Here is a 20,603-nt window from a genome sequence, read left to right on the forward strand (position 1 = left end):
TCAATGTCAACATCTACTGGATGAACAAATACTCAGTTTTCACATGGATGTGCTTGTAACACACAGTTTTAAAGACATCTTCAAAATAAATTAAAATCTCAAATATTCCAAGGAGAATTTTCGCAAGATTTGCTAGCACAAAATTCACGCTAGATTAAAAATCTTCTGCACACAGACACAAGGGATAGAGGATAAATTCTGTAGTTTCTCCCCTTCCAACAGTGCACAGCAGTTACTTGTCAGGGTTCCTTTGTTGCTGTAATTCTGCCTTGTTATAAACAGTGAGGGCAAGCCACCCCTAACACAATCCAGAAACAAAGACACAGTCGTGACTTTTACAGAAAGCGGGAAGTAACATCAAAGCAGTGCATCATCTGGAGGAAACGCTGACACTGGCCAACAACAGAGCACCGAAGGGTCTAAAGAACTAATGGGCCCAAACAGAGCACAGACTGTTCCGTCACTGATATGGGACTATACATCCAAGAGAAATACAAATGAGAAAACTCCCCTGCTGATTTGAGCCTCTGATTTCCTTGTAGCAGTCTGTAAAACATTTTGCAAACGGATGTAAAGCTGCATGCACAGGCCATGGCTTTTCCATGCCGTCTCACAGAAATGCGCTGGATGGCACGAAATTACTGCTTTCTGCTTAGCTTCTTGCTGAGGCTGCTTCCAAGGCCACACAAATGCTTTGGGAAGCACCAACACTGGTCGCCAGCACTGCATGTAGCTGATCAGTTGGTGTTCTTCCCTGAAATGATGCAGCAATAACTTTTTTCTGCTTTAAGATGCAAAGATACAGATTATTTCCATCTTACAGGTATCTTTTTCTTACACAAGGGATTCCTGTCCTCCATTCGGGCAATGGACAAGGCATTCAAGAGAAAGATAACAACAAACTATTGCCCAACTTATTGCCCCCACAGCACTTTCAAAAACATGAACAAGGACCTCCTTCCTCTTTGTGTACAGCCCACAAAGGTGATTATGCTACTTTCATGGCGATAACACAAGAAAGCCTGCAAGTAGAGATGCTGGTAGTGTGATTAGCATCCCTCATCTGCGCACACCGTTAATCTGCACATTGTGTTTTTATTGTTCCCGTGTATGCTGCTTTATGCTCACATTACAGAAAAACCTCACACGAAGCAGACAGGTTGGTTATGGTTCTTAAATAACTCCCTTAACAGGTATTGTTTCAGCTGATGATCAAAATAATCCCATCTGCAAGAGAGAAGAAACAGTACCTGTGCTGTAGGACATTTCACTGAACCAAAGCAACGATGATGCTAACCACTACGTTGCACACCTACAGTTAGTCTATAGAGAATTTTGGCAGGTTTCACTGTAAACCCTGGCCTCTATTTGATGTTCTGTGGGAAGAAGTCAGTCTAAAAATGAAGTCTGTTTAAGAGAGGCATATTATAATTGTTCTTACCAACCTTGTCAAGAAGATACAGTGCAGCATTCTTTATCAGCTGGACTTCCCTAGGCACTACCAACTATTGTACTACTGCTACTAAACTAGAGCCTGAGAAACATAACCAACACAAAATCACTGTATATCATAATGCTGAATACTCACACCTGCCAGAGATGGCAAAAAACATTATCTGCAGGTGCTGCTTTGAAAGCTTAAAATCCCCAGAAGGGGAAAAATTGTTCTCCAAAAAACATGGCTAAACTCACACATTGCATGTAGGCCCCTGCAGGAAAAGGACAATTCTCCAAAAGTACAGGCCCTGCATCAGCATCACTCTTGCTGTTATTTAGGCTTAGCCATTTGTCATTTAGGTTTAGCCACCTCCTATCTCCTATGAATGGCTTAATTTACTCCAGTTATTAATTTGATTCTTCCAAGAATGGAATCCAAGAACGGTAATTAGAAACATGAAGCTTCTCAGCAACTATTTTGATAAACTATCTGTGGTGGGTTGACCCTGGCTGAGGGCCAGGTGCCCACCAGAGCCGCTCTATCACTCCCCTGTTTCATTAGACAGGGGAGAAAAGGTACAATGAAAAAAACCACAAAACTTACGGGTCGAGATAAGGACAGGGAGAGATCATTCCCTAATTATCATCACGAGCAAAACAGACCGAACTTAGAGAGGGAATTCATCTAATTTATTACTAAGCAAAACAGAGTAGAGGAATGAGAAATAAAACCAAATCTTAAAACACCTCCCCCCACCCCTCCCATCTTCCCGGGCTCAACTTCACTCCCGGCTTCAACCTCCGCCCCCCTCAGCGGCACAGGGGGACGGGGAGTGGGGGTTACGGTCAGTTCATCACGCGGTGTTTCTGCCGGTTCTTCATCCTCAGGGGAAGGACTCCTCTCATCGTTCCCCTGCTCCAGCGTGGGGTCCCTCTCACGGGAGACAGTCCTTCACGACCTTCTCCAACGTGAGTCTCCTCCACGGGGTACAGACCTTCAGGAACAGACTGCTCCAGCGTGGGTCCCCCACAGGGTCACAAGTCCTGTCAGCAAACCTGCTCCGGCGTGGGCTCCTCTCTCCACGGATCCACAGGTCCTGCCAGGAGCTTGCTCCAGCCCGGGCTTCCCATGGGTCACAGCCTCCTTCGGGTGCCTCCACCTGCTCCGGCGTGGGGTCCTCCACGGGCTGCAGGTGGAATCTCTACACCCCCTCATCCTTCCTCCATGGGCTGCAGGGGGACAGCCTGCTTCACCCATGGTCTTCACCACGGGCTGCAGGGGGATCTCTGCTCCGGCGCCTGGAGCACCTCCCGCCCCTCCTTCTGCACTGACCTTGGTGTCTGCAGATGTTCTTACATCTTCTCACTCCTCTCTCTGGCTGCAAAAGCGCTCTCTAACTGTTTTTTTGTCTTTCTTAAATATGTTATCACAGAGGCGCTGATTGGCTTGGCCTTGGCCAGCGGCGGGTCCGTCTTGGAGCCGGCTGGCATTGGCTCTGTCAGACACAGGGGAAGCTTCTGGCAGCTTCTCACAGAAGCCACCCCTGTAGCCCCCCCGCTACCAAAACCTTGCCACGCAAAACCAACACACTATCTTATGGAGAAGATTTTACAAACAAAATTAAAAGAAACCTTAAAATTAGAACTGCCTGACTATACACTTATGAAAGCAAAATATATCCATTAGGTAATATTCAACAAAATGCAGTTATCTTCAGGAAGTCAAGCGTGAAAAGAGCATCTTTAAAACAGCCCTTCAGCCAAATCACCTACAACTTGGGCAGCAGTATTTCTAAAACAGTGTATCTTCATAAAATGTTTTTAAATAATTATACAACAGGACTATGAAAAGTGAGAAAAGATGACAAGAAATTTAACACCACAATTGAATTTACTTGCTGTTAAATTTAAATTCTAGTATAAATGATGTAAGTTTTGGGGTTTGCTTTGTCTTTTTTTTTAAACAGTACATGTAGAATGGTTCACAGAGTCCTATAAACCTAGCTTGGAAAAAACATTGTTACCATTTTCTTCTTTCCTCCCCAGTATTTTCTTTCAGATACTTCTGCTTTTGTTGGGTTAGGTCAAGGCTAGAAACAGAAACAATGACATAATAAAATCTGTCACTGTTTGTGTTGCAATAGTCTGGAGAAAATCCATCCAGATAAGCCATGTAGCAAGAGATGCTCCTGGGTTTCATTCCACTTGGCCAGAAGCACAGATAATTCCAAGTTTCCACACCTTTTTTCGCACGCTCAGCAGTCCCCAAATGCCTGAATTTATGGCTGCTGGATAAATTGTTGATATTTCCCCAACACTCTCAAGGCCAAAAAAAATTACTGATGCTTTCCCTATCATTATGACGAGAAACTTTTCAAAATACGAGCATCAGAAACCTTTTCCTGAACAGGCCAACTCTTCCAATCTTGGCACTGCAAACTCCAGAGAAGCTTGAGAATGCAGATAGCAGGCAGGCAAGAGCTAAAGCAGACTTGATTTTATGGTTTTTTTGCAAGACATGCAGCTCAATTTATTTGAGCATATGATAACATATGATTACTCAGTAAAAACAGTTGACTGTTCTTAAAGTGGTCTCAAGTGCGTTGAGGAAGACAAATCTGGGTTTTGCACTAAAAGATTAGTAAATTGAGGAAATTTTGGACTCTGAAATAGACAGCAGGACAGGCTGTTACACAGCATATGCTGTAAGATTAAAAAAGCATTTTACACTGAATGTCCTTTTTTGGAAAGGGAAAACAACATTTGGAACAGCAGAGTTGGCTTTTTCAATATTCCACAACTACTACTTGGGGCGGGGGGAGGGAAGTACTGTCAGCTGCTTTTTCTTTAGAAGTGCGTAAGAAATAGCTATTTATTTTTTTTAAACTCCAAGTTCTCCTTCCTTTTTGAACACACAGGGCTAAACAGTAGATGAAAGCTCTGTAGGCATGCTGGTTTTCACCATTATCAAAATCAAGTCTGAAACAAAAGTGCAAATGAATCTTCTTCATTAACTTCAAACCCAAATGTCAGGCATTAAAAACATGCAAGAGGAGAAACACTGCCTGAAGCCCAAAGGCTTTGTTCATTATTTCCGATAGCACAAGCTGGTATTATTTGATAGGTAGCAACTGGAACAACATGGAACGATTAACACAAGGAGGCTGGCTAGGTGAAGCTCTGAGTGAACAATTCATTAATATCAAATCACATTACAAAATGGGAGCATGTCCACAATATTAGATAGGAGACAAACCATGTTTTTTCTCTATGCATGCATGATTCAGGAGTAGTTAGGAGTAAGTAGAGGGGTTTATTTCCTGTAATTAAATAACACAATCCCCTCCGTGTGAGAGGAAAAAAATTATTAGGTGAAAGGGATGAAGCTACACCTCTTCCTCCCTACAGTAATACACCCTGGAGCCAAGCTATACACCAGTTCTGGCTGTATGTCACTATACAGAGCCCTGGATGCCTTCAGTGAGTCCAAGCCCCTGACTAGCTCTCAGCTCCCACTTCCTCAACAACGTTCAAGGAATTTGCCAGTATTTAGTCAGCACGACTAAATTGCAAAACTGTACATCAAGCTTATCATGTGAATATGAGTTCTCCAAAGGAAGCATGCCATTCTGCAGGAGGGTTCATAGACATTTTTGTAACAACCAGCACACTGGGAAAGCCAAGCTACTCATACAGCTTTCAGAAGTACCAAAGGAAAATAGCCAAAGGAAATCCAGTATTTTGTACAGTATCTCTTTAGGTATCACCATAATCAAATGGGCAGGGATCCACTTTCAGGCATACTCCATTAGCATCCTTTAACGGAGGAATTACACACCAAGCCCATCTTCAGTGCCATCCTCTCACTCTTGCTGAGTATTTTGATCTAGGATTCAGTATATCATTCGAGATTTTCCTTCTGATGTATAATTACACACACAACGCTTTTTATTTTCTGCACGGTTTTAAGTTTCCTGGAAATTGAGATATATTTTCCAGGGAGAATAAAACAAAATGCCAACAACATGTTTTCAAACAAACAAAAGAATCCCCCGACATGACAACACTTCAGCTAAACTTTTACAACCCATTATAAATTGCCTTTATCTCTAAAACACTGGAAGTTTTTTGGTTTTGGTTTGTTTGTGGGTTGGTTTGGTTTTTTACTTTACACTGAAGAGGAAAAGCTCTTTCCCCTCAACACTGAAACAGCCAAGTACTGTAAAGACACTAAGTCAATTACAGTTTAAAAAAAAATATATATTGGAAATTTGTCTTATTTCAAATGTAATGAGTTAATGCCTCTGTATGAACAATGAAGAAGCAAAAAATGGAAATAGAGAAACTGGGCATTCAACAGAAATACAAAACATGCCTTCTAAAGCATTCCAATTAGAGAACAACTTTACTTTGCACTTTTGAAAACATGATCAGATTATGCAGTCTAAGTGCCTCTCACAAAGAGCAAGCCACTAAGCCAGGAATTTATACTACCACCAGCACTATGACCTAATCCTCCAAGTATCTGGAAAGCTAGAATATTCATTAGCCGAGAGAACTGTATCATCATTCATACGTGCTGGAAATCTGCTGCTCAGTTATCCTCGTTAGAGGAAATACAATTCAATTCGTGGATGCATGATTTTGATCAAGGCTTTTAAAGAAAGAGGACACAAAATTTGTGAACCAAAATTTTGCTCATTAACCGTGTACCGAGTTGTAGGAATAGATCCAGTCCTCCCTCCTGATTGCATCTGGCATTACTGGGATTGTTTTGTTTGGGTTTTTTGAGAAGCCATTCTTTCACCAAAAGTCACAAACATATAGTCACTTCAGTCAGACATTAGACAGCCAGATGGGCCAAATCTGCCTTGCTGAACACGATGCTCCTCCTCCTCCCTATTTCCTGGTACATAAAGGCTGCTCAGGGTCTGTAGGTAGGAATCATCCTTTTATCCTGTGTGTTTTGGTTTTGTTTTTTAATTACCTAGAATGTGAAGGCAAAAAACCACAAAAGAAATATAAATAACCAAAAAAAGTCAACTCAATCAAGACTTTTTTCTATTGTTTAATAACTGAAAATAAACAGTGAAGCCATACATGGATACACACATCGCTATCTGTGAAAGAGCCTCTCACTTTTGCAACGAAGAGATGAAATAAGCACAACCAAGTGATGCTGAGGGAGGTATAGGATGATGCTAAATAATGAATAGCCACAGGAATCAAAAAGGAGAAATTAGAAAGAAGCAAATGTAACCAAAATTTATTTGTAATTAAAAGCATTTCCTTCTGATGTAATTTCAAAGTTCAGGCTTAAATTTCCAAAAACAGATAAGAAAAAGGAACCACAAGTGATTTTTAACTGTCCCCTCCCCTCTGAATCACTTTCTAGAGGAAATGAACATTTAAAGCTCTATAGTAGACTTGGCATTCCCAAAAATACAGAAGAAACACACACAGCTCACTAGTAATGAGTTGAATTAAACCATAAAGGGATCTTAAGAGAGATTTGGGTTATTTAAAGGTAGCACAGAGTTTACAGTACAAGTTGTAATGTAAAATTAGGGTGAGATGTACTATTTAATACCATTTTCAATTCCTTCCTCTTTTAATCTTCCAGCTAAGTTAATAGCAAACCTTTATTTTTTTACCTTTTCCTGAATTTTGTGGTTTAAACATATAAACTCCACACTGTGATGACACGGATGTCGTCTTTATCTAAACACTATGATGTGTGTCTGCTAATAGTCATATTAAGTGATTTTCCACTAAATGAATAAAATCATATCATTGTAGTACCCTTATTGGGGAAAAGAAAAACCCCAACCTTTAAGCATTGACACATCTGGGACGCAACACAGTAAACAAGAAAGAAAAAGCTAAACAAAAATCCCTGGAGCTTTAGATGAGCCAGAATCTTGTTTGTAGAGATAACCATGGCAGGACATGCTCAACTATTTTCAGTTTTGAGAGAGTAAGAAGTCCTGTGGACTGGGCACTGTCAGGAACACCCTCTGGCCAGCTTCCAGAAATGCTATTCCTACTACTTGAAAGACCCAAATTTCTGAAGGATGACTGCAGATCAAATTATTAGATGCGTATTTTCTGTCATGGCTTCTTCCAGCTCCCACTCCAGTGCTCATCCTACTAAGAAATGGGGAGTCATTTAAAAATGAGATGTTTGGTTTGCATATGCAAAACACTAGACACAGAGAGAAATATAAAATATACACCCAAGAACTTCAGTTAACAACACTGCAAGTCAGCATCTGTTTTGTTACTTTATTGGGTCATTGCACTAATGAACATAATGATAAAGAAGACACAATCTTCGTTACTTGTCTAAAAAAATACCTTCAGGAAGAAAAGACATATGCAACTGATTCTATGACTTGCAAGGGTACCCACAGATTACCCAAAAAAATAACTGAACACAAACTTTTTGATTACAGTTGTGCTCTCATGTCCCAGCTAGCCCATGGAAGCAACAGAGTATTCAATGATTTTCCTGACAAGCTTTCCTGGCTCATTATGGCCTATCATTTCCTCCATCACTAAATGGATAAATGAGTTAAAGTCTTGGTTACTTTCCCTGCACCTTCCAATTATTTCTGACTTTTTGCTGTACATGTTCTTTTACCATAAAAGTGCTTCTTTATGATAATTTTTATAGCAGTCTTTTGACAGAAGAATCTGAAACTGCTATCACTAAATAGTACCTCCTGTACCATGTCATGATTGGGAAGCATGCCATTAGGACATGTCATTTCTGTTAGATCATTAGGTTAAAAAGGATGGTGTATGGCTGCTACTGGCATGGAAAAACGCATGAGGAAAACCAAACAGCTATTAACCACAATGCTCCTAAGGCAATAACACACAGCGTGTACAACGCTCTTCCCAATCTTCACAGGGCAACCGTACTTTTAAAAAAGGACAGGCAAGTAACAGACAGTAAGGGAGTGAAGCACACAGGAACCAAAATGCTCCTAGTAGTTCCAAATGCAAATATTCCCACTTGCAATTAGAGAAGATCCCTTTCTTAACTATCAGCATGGAAAGACTGCATGTCCCCAGGCAGCCGAGTGGGAAATTCTCTTTCCTCATAGTGTAATTTGAGCAGATCTACCCTTAATGGTCTGCCCAGTCCTGCCTCCAAATCTTTCCTCTGTGCATTAGCTGTCCACACTGCCTTGATTCTTTCCCTCCTTGAATGCCAAGCAGCTCTTTCATACTGTTTATTATGCAGCTTACTTAATCCCAGCTTACTGAATTACCCTAGCATTTTGTATAGCTGAAATACCTTTCACTTCCATGCAGCAGTGGCCATATCCTCTGTCTCACACATCAAATGAGCGAGCAGTGGGTGCTGGCAAGCAGCTCTCCTGTTATTTACAACAAGCCACATCCCCAGCACAAGTTAACCCAAAAAGACTCCTTTCTGCCTTACGGTTTATAGCACTCAGCACTCTGCAGCCCACAGGATGCTGGCTTTTCCCCACAGGTCTGGATATTTGCTTCCACTACAGCACTTTAAGTACATAAATCCTGTTCTAATACTGCTTTTTCTGTGTTAGCAATTACTGCCGAACCCACAGACACGTTATGTGACCAGGACTGAGAGGCAATTCATACAACTAAAAAGAGGTAAGTAGATGCCCGTAACCCACTTCTTACAAAAAGTTAGTCCCCATCCCAGATAATTTGAGAGTCCCTTGTATTGAGCAAACAAAAGTTAAATCAACTTTGGCCCAATGGATTTCAGCTCTGTGGGGAAAAAAGCTGCAGACAGCTACATTTCCAGCCTTTAACAGACAACCCCATTCTGCCTGTGTGGGACTATTAAAAAAAATAAATTTACTCGGACCTGAAACACAGCTATGTTGAAAAATGTATCTGCTTGTAATGTGAAAAGCCTTAAATAAAAAGTAGTTTTGTAAATATAATTTTTATGCTCCTGTAATGTATCTTCTTGTCCAAGATACAGTTTTCCAATTACAGCATTAGGGTTTTCTTAACTGTTCTAAAACTAAATCCACCTCTAAGAATAAAGCTACGAAACCTATTTCTGACAGAAAATGTCAGAATTATAAAAAACATCACTTAAAATTCATCTGAGGAAATGTGAAGGGAGAAAAGAACCTCACATGATTGTCAGTGCCCTCTGCTCATCTAAGATGTGTACTGAGAAATACTGGTTATTGGTAATATATGCAAATGTATATCAAAGACCAGATATCCTGAGAAAGAAAAATCATTTTCATAATTATCTCCCCACACTAACATTTTGTTGCACTGAAGGTCTAGGGCTTTTTCCAGCTTAAAAGTTATTATAAATATATTAGCATAAAGCAATCATGATATTAAACATATATCATTGACTATATAAAAAAATTTGATATAATCCTGACTGCCAAACATATACAAATATGGATAACAGCTCCCTGGACAAAAGGCAAAATTGAACATTCATGTCTACTTGTATAAGTGAAACTGAGAAAAATGTTTCCAGTATTACTGATGGAAATACTGTATATCATGCAGTATTTGCTCAGTGGTTTTACAGAAATATTGCCCTTATTTTCTTTGGATTATGGATTATAGTCATGTATGAAAAAATTACACGCAATAACAATTTACACATCTCAAGCAAATGATACAGACCAGTCAAGCTGCTTTCATTTCCTTTTCCAGAGGAACAGTGAAAAAAGGAAAATGGAGAATAAACCCTTCAGACATCACCCACAAAAACTACGCAGAAACCTCTAGAACAACAAAGCCTGCATCTGCCCTACCATTCTTTATAGGACAAAAGGATACTTAGAAAATAAAACAAGTGCTTCTCAAGGAAGAAACAGAAAAAAATGGTGACTATAGATTCTTTCCTACCATTGCAAATAATCTTAACACATTTTTTCTAGCAACAGCATTCATTTACAACAGAAGACAGATACAAGACACTCAACTAGCATAAGCAAATTAAGAGAAATGGAAAATAGTTAATTTAAAAAAACCAAACACCAACAGTACTAATCAGATTCTTAGGAGTTACAAGACTTTAAATCCCCAGTTATTCCAAATTTTTTTAAAGTTTCCCAAGGCCGTTACCTCTGAAAGAGGCAGATACTACAAGTAACGAATACCCCAAGTATTTAGTACTGTTATGGAGCGATGATGCGTAGTGTAGGTACTGCCCAAGAAATAGATTCTTCACCCAGTTTGAAAGTAAATCTGAGCAGTTCTAGAGTTTTACTTTGAGTCTTTGAACAAAAAATGAACGTAGAAGCATTTTAAGCATTAATCTGTACTGTTGCAGGATACAAAAACAGTTTAGGAGCCTCAACTGGTACTGGGGTAGAGTTGTTTCCACAGACACTGTTTATAACTTCCAACACCATGTTGAAATTTAGGGCAAGTACAATAAACTCTGCCTACAGAAGAGAAAACACTGTTCAGTTTGTTTTTTCTTGTCAGTAAATATTTTTCGGCTCTTGCTTAATTCAAAATAAACTTTCAGTATGCTATACAATGGAAACATTAATTTCTGCTCTCCAAACAGAAAATGGTGAGATTCTCTAAGCAATTTGCAGTAGCAAGTTTAAAAGATACAGTTAAAATTCTTCTAGCATCATCTAGTGAAATTACGACAGCTACACAAAGAAATGGTTATTCCAGATACTTGTGCAGACTCAGAGCTCAGTGCAACACAGTATTACATTTACAATCTTGGCATGAGAGAGTCAAAAGAACAAGGTTTAGGCTTGTGATCCATTTACTTCTGATCTCCATTCCCGTTCACCATTGTGGTGGGTTGACCCTGGCTGAGGGCCAGGTGCCCACCAGAGCCGCTCTATCACTCCCCTCTTTCATTAGACAGGGGAGAAAAGGTAAAACTTACGGGTCGAGATAAGGACAGGGAGAGATCATTCTCTAATTATCATCACGAGCAAACCAGACCGAACTTAGAGAGGGAATTCATCTTATTTATTACTAAGCAAAACAGAGCAGAGGAATGAGAAATAAAACCAAAATCTTAAAACACCTCCCCCCACCCCTCCCATCTTCCCGGGCTCAACTTCACTCCCGGCTTCAACCTCCGCCCCCCTCAGCGGCACAGGGGGACGGGAAGTGGGGGTTACGGTCAGTTCCTCACGCGGTGTTTCTGCCGCTTCTTCATCCTCAGGGGGAGGACTCATTGTTCCCCTGCTCCAGCGTGGGGTCCCTCTCACGGGAGACAGTCCTTCACGGCCTTCTCCAACGTGAGTCTCCTCCACGGGGTGCAGACCTTCAGGAGCAAACTGCTCCAGCGTGGGTCCCCCACGGGGTCACAAGTCCTGTCAGCAAACCTGCTCTGGCGTGGGCTCCTCTCTCCACGGATCCACAGGTCCTGCCAGGAGCTTGCTCCAGCGCGGGCTTCCCACGGGGCCACAGCCTCCTTCAGGTGTCTCCACCTGCTCCGGCGTGGGGTCCTCCACGGGCTGCAGGTGGAATCTCTACACCCCCTCATCCTCCCTCCATGGGCTGCAGGGGGACAGCCTGCTTCACCATGGTCTTCACCACGGGCTGCAGGGGGATCTCTGCTCCGGCGCCTGGAGCACCTCCCGCCCCTCCTTCTTCACTGACCTTGGTGTCTGCAGATGTTCTTACATCTTCTCCCTCCTCTCTCTGGCTGCAAAAGCTCTCTCTAACTGTTTTTGTCTTTCTTAAATATGTTATCACAGAGGCGCTGATTGGCTTGGCCTTGGCCAGCGGCGGGTCCGTCTTGGAGCCGGCTGGCATTGGCTCTGTCAGACACAGGGGAAGCTTCTAGCAGCTTCTCACAGAAGCCACCCCTGTAGCCCCCCCGCTACCAAAACCTTGCCACGCAAAACCAACACAACCATTCACCGTCTAACTACTAGAAAAGGAAGCTGACCAAATGGATAGAGAAAGGCTTGTCTAGTAGTAGCAAGATGTCATCATATCTAAGGATTATACTCTAAAGTCTTAAAGTCAGAATTTTACTATTTCTTTCAAAAACAAACAGGAAGAGTCAATATTATAGTTAAGCAAGGTGTCAGGATGGCCAGTTACAGGTTCCTAACAGCAATTCTACCCGCTTTTGAGGCAATGCACTACTGAACTTATATTCAGAATTTTTCATCCTGTCTCCTACAGGAAGTGGAATCAACAGTCTTTCTGTAATTTTGGGAAGATGCATTATATACGCAGGTTAATTAATTTGCTCCCATGGTCAGACAGGGGAGAAAAGTATTAAGATTCCTCCTTGATATGAGTCACTCTTGTGGAAACTCCCAACTTCCTCGCTTACTCATAAACCAAGGACCAAGAGTGCTGAGTAAGTATATAGCTCAGAATTGCAGGGACAGGTAATCTGCCATTACATATACTTATTAAAAGTTCCAAAGTCCTCTTTCAAAGCCCTTTTTCAGCTCTGAAACAAAATCAGCAAACATAATATCCAAAGGGCATGTCAAGAGTTTGTAGACTGTCTACTCACCTTTGAGACAGTAATTTATAAAATTATAAACAAGAATAACAACTTTTTTTTTTTTCAAAAGCTATTCAAGGGCCCTGCAACAAGTTTATTCCAAATGGCCTGAAAAACAAAAGTAATTTTATGATTATGGCAAAAGTAAAAAAATCTTCATACCAAGTCAAGAGCTATTTAGAGCTCAGTATGTCCCATACTGTAAGGATTATTTAAAACACTATAGCAGCGAGCAAAATATAGCACAAATGACTGTAATATTATTTTTACTATGGTGTCATACCAAATGCACATACTAGGTCCGCTTCAATTTCTTTCACAGATTTTAAATGCACATCCATGAAAAGCACTTTGTAATAATGTTGTTGGGAACTACTGTGGCTCCAAATGTTTCCTAAGATCGTGAACAATGTCCTGTGAAGCCTAGAGCAATGGTAAGGAGCTGGACATGGTCTTGGTGGGTGGCTAGATGTTTGAACCAACCAAAAGAACAATCTGTTGAAGAGCTGAAGGACAGATGAACGTAACTGCATGTTAGTTTTGGATGCAAAGACTATCGGCCAGGCTTGATGTAGATATTGATAGCACCTTAATTGACAAGTTCTCAGTTTATATCTCATCTTAATGTTAAGTAGAACCTATTTATCCTACAAAACTACTACCTTGCAAAACCCCAAGCTTCCCCTACCAGTATCTTCACAATAAATAATGCTAAGTAAAACCAGCTAAATACAAGGAATGACAGAGTATGGAAATACCCAGGGAAGTAGAAAAAGAGAACCTTAAAGATAAATTTATTTTCTGATATTCCCTTCCTAGTGTATTAACCAGCATTAGCAAACTACATTTTAGCAAGAGTTTCTTATGTTAACTACTCAACTATCTGGCTAGAAGGTATCTGAAGACAGTTGTAATTCAGAACAGACAAATGGCAAGACTAGGTTTAAAACATGCTCTTTCTTTTATCCATTTCCTTACGCACACAGAGAGGAATTATTTTGATAGAAGTTTCACAACACTTTATCCAAATCCTTTATTTTGAGGATCACTACAGCTAAGGTCCTCCTTTTTTCGTCCTGGTACAAACGCCTAGCTCACCTTAGTTTCAGCAGGCATCTCTCAAATAGGAAACAAACAAGAGTAGCATTCTTTCAAGTTTCAACATTCGTTGGACTCACTACAAACAATGACTGAAACCTCATTTTCACATTCGAAAATAAACAAGAACAAGGAGAGATTACATAGCAGCAATCAGTGACTTCTGCTACTACAGGGAGGGAGGTTAGTGTCCATAAACGTAGATAAGGTCCTAAGTTGAACTGTACTGTTTTCCTTTGAGTTTGACCTTGAGAAACCCTTTAACGTCTTTGTTCCTTAGTTTGCTCTAATAAAACAAGATCTATATACATGCCAAAGTGCTTTAATCATGAAAACTGGCAACAAAGTGTAATATTAAAAATAGAATTTGTTAACAGCAACGCTCAGCTCAACTTGGAACAAAGAGCTGAATTTATGGATTCCGTATTTAGAGATGAAAGCAAAATTACCTGGGCTGAACCAATCTCACAAACAGTCACAATTTTACAATCCAGATTGTCAATCACAGCCATGTCTGCAGAACAACTATCACAAGTCATTTAACTGGTGGAGGAATCGTAGCTAGAGAGCAGTAGCCACTGGAGGTTTTGTGGCACTAACCAGCTGTCAAAATACAGTTCAGCTCTATGGGAACGCACCAAACATTCCCAGACGTTCTGCCTGTAAGTTTACAAACACTGCATAAATAATGTTTAAGTACGTAACAGGAAAGAGATGCTCAAACATTACATTGAGGGCCAACAGTATATACAATGCAAAATACAACTTAAGATCACCTAACAGAGGTAACCAGAGCTCCTTAAGAACTCGAGATTGTTTCTCATTGGTATCCAGTAGGTGAAATAAATGTTCTGGACCACACGGTAGGTAGAGAGACATTAGTAACAGCCAACCCACAGAGCAAAGAGGAGAGACGTAGATATGTAACATATGACTCAAACATGTTCGAAAGCCAAAAGCGTTAAGACAGTTTAGAGAACTGCATGACTACTGTATCTGGGGGGGGGGGGCAGGAAGCAACAGGAGGGAGAGAAAGGTTATTAGTCAAGGCCTTTTTTTTTCTTTTCTTATTCTTTTCATTTTCTCCCCCCCCCCATCTTTTTGTGAGGGCAGCCAGAGGCTTTTTGTTTCAGAAGAAACAAAAAATTAAAAGAGACAAACCAGATATTTAAAGTATTTTTTTAATCTTCTATTGGGTGCTGATCATTATTCCAGCTATGGAATTTCATTAGATGGACAACTGGCTCATTTCCAAGCAGTAGGTCCTTTTTTGCCAAGAAGCTGAAGGATGGTGCCTTCTGAGAAAACACTGAGCAACTTTTCTGGAAGCTGACTGACACTTGTGTGTTTATTCCACATGCATTATTTGAATACCATATAAATATTTCTGTGTGGCATCAAAAAGATCAAGAACCTATATAAGCACATACTTCTTTCAGATTGCTCCTCTTCCTTTGAAAATACATTTTTGAGTGATGAGACAGTGAAAAGATACTATAATGCAGAAGTAGTTAATAGGTAGCTCCTGTATTCTGTGTACTTATGTATACAATTACAAATTAAGTTATGACCTCTGTTACCCAAATGATTCATTCAAAATAGCAGTAATAGCCTCTGACATGCATTACAGGCATGACTGCTGGCAAACTCCATTGAAGTTGCTTAATATCTCTGATTAGTAGATGTGTTCTCAGTTACTTCAATGTGGCAATTAAAATTAGACATAGTTGTAAGTTCCACAGACCTGGCAGGTTTTCTCCCTCAAAGGGACAGAGGAGTTCTCAAAGTTTCACACAAAATATTTCACCTCCTTATTAGGATATGGCTAGAAATCACTTAGGAATGTATTCTGGAGACATAGGTGTATGTAGTTAAAAAACAAAATATGAGATTAGCATCTTAAATAGCTGAGAATCTTCTGCTTTTCCTGTAACAATCTCCCTCCTTTAAAATGAGGATAATCCCATCTCTCAATAACACTGTGAACACTCTGAAAAAGCTTGAGTTACTCTAATCACAAACACAACATAAAGGACAAGAAAATTACTGATGATATCTTCAGAGCAGTTTAAGCAAACAAACTGAAAATCAGAAATAAGATACAATTCCCACAGAACTAAAGGACACCAAAAAACCCCCACCTTCCTCCAGCCTTCATACATTTAAGGAAGCTACCACAACTACAGACTGGCCCAGTTGTAGTTTGCATATTAATCTTCATTTGGGCATTTTTAACATTTCATAAACCCATTTTTCCGGCAAGCAGCAGGAAAAGCAAGGACACATGATATACATAGTGTCTGGAACTGGCGTGGTTTTGGCCTAGTGGGTCTTTCCAGCATGTCTGGGAAATAAAAGGACCTGTTCTACTAAAGAACAGAGAAGGACGTAATTTCTATCCCCCTGTATTCCTTGTTCCCAGTGACCTTGTTAGGCAATTATCTTCCTTTATAAGTGGAAAGCTGGAAGCTTGCCACTTCAAATAGCTGCATAATAAATTGAATTGTCTTCCAAGAGTACTCACCTGTCATACCTGTCTTTCATAGTTGGCTAGAATTTTATTCTGTCTTCAAAAACTCTTGGATATGGTCCGCATCTAACTACGCTTAGGCAATACAGAAACAGTCACATCATCAGAAGAGTATCTGGGATTTTTCCTTGAATACACAAGGTATAGATGAGTAATGTGCTAACCCAACAACTCACCAGGTTTGTCTTTCTCAGGAAGCCCAGTGCAACAATCTAAATTTCCTACCTGTTTCTAGTACAGCCTACCCACAAAAATTTAACTCTATTGAGGTAAACTCTTAACTCTGTTTAACTCAAATAATAAAGAACGAAATATTTTGCAGACTGACTGTTTACCTCTTTTTGATTTTTCTTTGGTAGTATCTTCCCAGATATATGAGTTTTCTTTTAGATAGCCTACAACTTTTAAGACCAAGGCTATGGCAAATCTAAGTCACAGTGCCAGAGTTCTTCAGGGAGCAGACACAGCAGTTGCACCTGCCAGGAAATAACAGCCGACAACTGAGCGAAATTGAGAAGAATCCATCCAAATCAGCCTTGTAGCTTGAAAACTTTTCCTGCTTTTCCAGATAAACTGGGCAGAGCCGCAGGAGACAAGCTTTCCACATTGTAAATGGAGCATCAATCAAACTGAACTGCATGATCCTCATTCTCTTGAACACTCACACTGAAGTCAATAATAATTATTTGAAATAGTACATGTAGCTCTTGACAAGGAGGCACAAGCTTCTTCCAACTCCTATAACTTTATTGCGCTTAAATATCCTGAAATTGGACAATACCTACAATGTGAATGACAGAAAACAAGTTGGAAGGCAGACGAGAGGAACCCTTCTATTTCATACAAGCACCACCAAGAATCTTTTCCTTGTTCACAGAAAAAGGGCCCACTCGGAGACAGAAAGCAAAATTATTAAAGCTGTGCCTTCATAGAGAAGAGTTAGGATTTCACAATAAATACAACTGCAAAATGAAGTAAAGCATGTGTATGCTTGCACTAATCTAACAGAGACCTTTTTAAATTTGATTCCATAAAAAGTTATATTAGCCCCTGAGAATAATCAGGGCTTTGTATGTTTCCACAGGCACTGGGGAAAAAAACCCTAACACAAAAAAATGTAGATCAAAGTGTATAGTAAAGTTTCAGCCATCAAGCTCTGGAGCCATAACAAGGGCTTTATAATCTAAAAAAGATTAAATGGTTGCCATTTTAGAGTAGTTTCTGTGAGTGAGAGATAAATGAGAACATGGTAAAGGTCCAAAATATACCAGCTGAATAAAACTCAAGCTGCTACATTTTCCAAGATGACACTCTGCTCTATGAGCATTATTAGAAAAAGCATGGTGAGTCTAGGCAATTTTTCCCTAAACAGGAAAGCATCAGCCCTGTATATCAACGGCAAGAAGAGCCAAAGAGTGTAACAAAGACCCTTTCAAACATGGGAAAAATCTAACTAAGCAGGACAAAACAGCTACTGTGAAAGAACCAAAACTTCTATACCCTAATGTGTTTCCAAAGGTGGGGTTTTATGGGAATACATGACTTTATTTGTATACCTTTATACTTGACACTAATGTCATGTCACTTCTTTTAAAGTATTTCACTAAATAAGAGGAAACTGTGACAGACTCAAAGAACTGTACACACTTGCAGAACTGTTTGATCACAGTACAGTCGCTCTGAATTTTACACCGAGTACCCAGAGCTCTGTTGACTTTACAAAGCATTTTGAAAGGGAAAAACCTTTAGCTGTAAGCAACTTCTGAATGTCTGCTACCTCTTATATTGCTAGCTAATGAACACACATCCATTGGGAAGGTTAATGCAAAACTTCAGCAATTAAAATAAAAATCTTTTAAGTTGCTCCTTTGAAGAGACTCAAACAAACTAATTATTGTGACAGATCCTGGAAACGTCTGATTGCAAGCTGCAGAGGACTTGACAACAGCACAATGGATTTTGTTCAGAAGGAAAAAAAAGTGGGAAAAACCCCAAACACTCCCATTCTTTTAGGATGGCTGAGAGACTTAATTTTGGACAAAATGCATTTTACCACATCACATTTTTTTCTCTGGAGTTTTACCATTCATTTCTAAACTAAAGTTGTACACATTATCAGAGACCATAAATTTTTCTCCAAAATTGGGACACCTGTAAAATCAGCAGCTTCCATGTAACAAATTAAGGAAAGATGACTTAATAACTGATCTCAGAAATTCATTAAGTTGCAGTATGCTGCTTCCTGCTAGTATTACCATTGGAATTGGTTATTTGTTTTAACACTGGACTCTCTGTGGAAATGTTAAGTTTCCTAGGAGCACAAGCAAATTGCCATCAGTCTCTGGAAGGAATAAAATAAGAGAGAGAATCAAAGTAAACCAGTGAAGTTTCTTAATATCAGTTTTTGACTGTTTGCTACTGATATATCCTATGTATCACAGAAACCAAAGGTCAAGGAAGAGAGCGAGCTAGACAACAGAAAAACAAAGCTTTTCAGAGTTTTGTGATTTAAAAGGTTTCACCGCAGACCTTCTCTGTAAAAAAATGTCTTTCAAAGACAGAAGTATCAAACTGCAGTTGGCTTTTCAGCAAAGCACAGAAATAAAAGGCATAGGATAAGGAAGTGGAGCACAGGAATACATAGTATAAAAGTGAAAGATGAGTTTAAAACAGTTCTGTGAAATATGCTCTATTAATAATGTCATGTGAAAATGTGCTTTAAAGTACAGAATTTGAAGTTTCATATTAATTTATCTTGCTTAAAGCAATATCAAAATTCTGTTTTGCTATTTTCAGACCTTAACAACAAAAGCTTTTATTTCAGGGGGGCGGAGGGGGGAGTGGAGGTGAGGGGGAGGGTGGGGACACACATCCCTTAACAGGTGCAATGGTACTGGTTAAAACAATTGTAGAAGAAGGAAAAAAATATTGCCTTCAATAACATTTAAATCAAATAGGCTGCCTGGCTAAAGTAAGGGAAAATTCATTCTTGAAACACAAGCTTGCAGAATGAAGTATGAATGTGAGAGTTTACTTATTTCTATGTCAATGATGGTGCTACTATGCCAGCTAAACTATGACCATACTGAGTTCTTTGTGAGCACATCTACAGCAATGGAAAAAAATGGATTAAATGCTTTCAATCTGTTTGTACTCAAATATCGTTCAAAGTCTGGTGAGCCCAAGTAATGCAAGTCACTATCTAATTCCTTCCTGATATGATGGGCTAGACAGTATTTGAGTACGTGTAGGCAAACCAAAGTCTAACAGCAACTGATAAACCTTGTTGTCTTTGAAATAGGAAAAGGCTCTGGGCAGAGTGAAGGGCAGAGGTTTCTGGCTCTTGGTTGCGCTATGAAGTAAAACAGCATTTTGCTTTCCCTGCTGGGTTACTTCTAGCACTGTTAGCACTGGATGTAGCTCACAGGATAAAGTTCATCTGCGATCCCCTCTCGGGCCCCTCAACATCTCTCATTGGTGCAGCTGCAAACCCCTTTATGCTGCTGCGAGATCCCTTAAGTAACATGCCGGTCACATCACTGCTACTGGTTCAGCCCTTTCTACTGACCTATAAAGAATGCTATGTTTTGATTTGCACAGTTGGAACACACAACCAAACAGCTTTAAAAACTATTTCAAAGTCAAAGCTTATTTTTTTTTTTTTTTTTTTTTTTAGTATTTAGCAGCACCTGAAAACTCAGAGCATGCCCAGAGCACTAGCACGGTGCTCCAAAAGGCCGATGCACAACTTGGACATCTACAGCACAAAAATGATGTGGGAACCAGCTTAGAAATACATGTATCAAGCACATAGTCAGAGTCAACCAGCCTCTGGATTCCAGGATCCACATTAAAGGAACAAAAGCAACCAGCCGACTCCCTTTTACTATGTTGCTTGCTAGGGACACTATTACTTACTTGTAGCTGTTATTATCGTTCAGCTGGAAGAACATTTTCACCACAGGTTATTTATGAATGTCATATGCATGTGATGTCATATGGCGCTATACATTTGCAAAGACAAAAAGCAATTGTACTGTTTGA

General features: G+C 39.9%; 1 protein-coding gene and 1 long non-coding RNA gene across 6 annotated transcripts in view; one reads left to right on the forward strand and one right to left on the reverse strand.

The window, feature by feature from the left end:
* PRKCD (protein kinase C delta) overlaps positions 1–20,603 on the reverse strand; it is a 66,982-nt gene that overhangs the window by 32,805 nt on the left and 13,574 nt on the right. The gene's annotated exons all lie outside the window — the stretch shown is intronic.
* Positions 8,919–20,248, forward strand: LOC142603272 (uncharacterized). 2 transcript variants are annotated; one of them, XR_012837162.1, is made up of 3 exons: positions 8,919–9,087; positions 13,254–13,365; positions 20,236–20,248. It is a non-coding gene; the product is annotated as an uncharacterized LOC142603272 (long non-coding RNA). The 2 variants fall into 2 exon arrangements; XR_012837161.1 differs by lacking the exon at positions 8,919–9,087 and adding an exon at positions 12,554–12,778.

This window comes from Balearica regulorum, chromosome 10, assembly GCF_011004875.1.
Source record: "Balearica regulorum gibbericeps isolate bBalReg1 chromosome 10, bBalReg1.pri, whole genome shotgun sequence".
Classification (NCBI taxonomy): domain Eukaryota; kingdom Metazoa; phylum Chordata; class Aves; order Gruiformes; family Gruidae; genus Balearica; species Balearica regulorum.